The sequence below is a fragment of the Poecilia latipinna genome, unplaced genomic scaffold, assembly GCF_001443285.1.
Source record: "Poecilia latipinna isolate Pla-1442-1.1 unplaced genomic scaffold, P_latipinna-1.0 Scaffold6702, whole genome shotgun sequence".
NCBI lineage: Eukaryota > Metazoa > Chordata > Actinopteri > Cyprinodontiformes > Poeciliidae > Poecilia > Poecilia latipinna.
Window position 1 is genome coordinate 1 of NW_015119318.1, and position 2,675 is coordinate 2,675.

The 2,675-nt window shown below is 38.5% G+C and overlaps 1 long non-coding RNA gene across 1 annotated transcript; it reads left to right on the forward strand.

Annotated features, from left to right (window-relative positions):
• The first annotated feature begins 6 nt into the window (after nt 1-6).
• LOC106944045 (uncharacterized) lies at nt 7-1,535 on the forward strand. The gene is made up of 2 exons (XR_001424088.1): nt 7-445; nt 554-1,535. It is a non-coding gene; the product is annotated as an uncharacterized LOC106944045 (long non-coding RNA).
• Nucleotides 1,536-2,675: the final 1,140 nt, after the last annotated feature.

Genomic DNA, 2,675 nt, shown 5'->3' on the forward strand with positions numbered 1-2,675 from the left:
GACACAGTTGTCTAAAGTGAGGAGCTAATAGGTCAGCAGCCAGCTGTAGAAATCCTCTGTTAACCTGTTTTTGTTGTTTCTTCTGCAGATGTGACCAGAATTGAAGCTAAAACTGGAGCCAGGATCCTTCTGCCATGTGATGCTACCAGATTCAAGCCCATCAAAACTGTAGAGTGGAGCAAACCTGATGAGGATAACAAATATGTCATTTCCTGTCCAAACCAAAATTCAGATCCAGTTATCACAGAAGATCAGTATAAAGACAGAGTGGAGCTCGTGAACAGAACAACTGGAGATGTGTCAATATATTTACACAATGTGAGAACTAATGACAGTGGAACATATGAGTGTTATGTCCAAGGAGGAAGAGGACGGACAAAGAGAGAGGTCAACCTCATCAGCACCATCCACCTGCATGTAGCTGCTGGACAGTCTGATCCTCCAGGTGAGTGTTTGTCTCTGGATCAGAACCAGCAGCTCCTGGTTCTGGATCTCAGATCAGATGATGATGATCTTCAGTGGGATCAGACTAACTCCTGGTTCTGTTCTGCAGGGAACCAGGATGGAAACAGAGGAGAAGGAGGGAATCAGGATGGAGGGAACACAGATGAGTTGGGGGTCGGTCGAAGTCATGCTGGCCTGTTGGTGGCTGTCTTTGCTGCAGTTTCTGTCGTTGTTTCCATGGTGATGAAAGCAGTTATTAGGAGGAAGAGGACCAAGACTCCGTCTCCCCCTGATGATGCAGAGGAACCTCAGTTGATCTGACTGAAAGTTGGTGTTTCTGGATCATCAGCCAAAGCAGAGACAACATTGTCTTTTAATAAGGACATGTAAATATTAGCAAGAGGAACATTTTTTATTCTGTTCTCATATTTAAAGGTAAATATGACAAAAACTGTGAAGATCAGTGACTTAATGATCAGTTTCTTTGCTTATTGCATCATTAACCTGATCAGTCAGACTGAGTCTGTGTGGCTGACTCCTGCACTAACCATATTCCCCTCCGTTGAATTGCCACCTTGTCGTGGTGGAGGGGCTTTAATGATTCTCATGTTCTGGGGGGTTAATAATGTTAGACCTGTCCCAGAACATGAGAATCAGACTAAGAGCAATTCAAACACCTTAACACATGTCTTAATGCAGCGTGGGCTTTACAGACGGTTAAATTATGTAAAATTAGAATTGGAAAAATGAATAATGTATTTTCTCTGAGTTCTTATTTATACTAATGATGATGTTTAAACTGCTTTAATGCTTTATTATCTTCACTGCAGGTTCTGTATATGATTTACATGATGCTATAAATCAGTTATAATACAGCTTTGATCAGTTTTATTGACTTAGTGTCTCTTTATATTTAATCTCAGTGAGTCTAAAGTCTCATGTTTCCATTATTACTCTGACCTTTAACCTGGATGATAAAGTTTTTCTGAGAAGGACAAAAATGTCCTGGTTGGTCAAATATAAAAGATTTTCATTTTATTTGTGTAAAATATTTCTGTATTACAAAATAAAAGTTTATTTTTATAAACTCAGATCATGTCTCTGGTTTTATGTTTGTCTTGTTTTTTATGCTGAGTCACATTAAAACCTCCTGAATCAGCAGCTTCACTGATAAAACATCAGATTAATATCCAGTTATCAGGAATATTTTCCCTTAATGACCAAAATTATTATTGAACTTTACAACCAAAATGTCTGGAAGTTAATCTGGTTTGTCAAGGGAAACATAATTCAGTTTATCAGAAGAGAAAATTATAAACTAATTCAGCAAAATGTGATACAAACATGAAAATACAGATAAAAACAAATTCATGTGATGTTCAAAGTTTAAATAGAAAGTTTGTGGTATTTCAGAGAGAATATTAAATATTTTCATGTTTTACCTCATTTATTAATTAATGTTTAGTAACAAAAGGTCAGATGAAGCTTCAACCAGCAGCAGATTTTATCTCTCATCTCTCCATAACCTGACAGTCTGGATCAGTTCATCATTCTGGAGTTGATCATCTGATCAGTGAATTATGGATATTGTTGGTTTTCCTTATGAATTTCTCCACAGCATGTGAACTTGTTTCAGCAGAGCCTGGAGGCTGATGTTTCTGTATGCTTGATGCTGTCTAAAATGAGTTGTGTCGTTTTATTTCTTTTTTTACCTGCAGAGGTTTTATTTTCAGGATCCAGGTGGATTTGGGTCATTTAGATCTCATGCAGTTTGAACATCAGAGTTTTGGTCATTGTGTCAGTTTTACTGTAAACCAGTGGCCCCCAAAGTGGGTCCTGGAGGCATCCTGCATGTTTTATTCTCTCCCTGGTGGTTGTAAAAACCTCCTCAGCAGGTCAATGTTCCTCTTAGGCCTCTAATGAGCATCATCTGATCCAGGTGTGTTAAACCAGGGACAGAATAAAACATGCAGGATGCCGGGCCTCCAGGACCCACTTTGGGGGCCCCTGCTGTAAATGATTCATTCAGCTGGTTCTACCTGAATTCACAGGTAAACATGATCAGGAAGAGAAAATACAGAAACTGGGCAGTGAGCATGAAAAGTGCTAAAACAGTAGAAGTTAATATTTTCATATAGTTTTCTTTTTTGGCATCATAGATCTTTATATTTCTGATGTTATTGCAGCAGGGATAGGTTTTGTTTCTTCATAACCAGTCATTTACCCTGAGG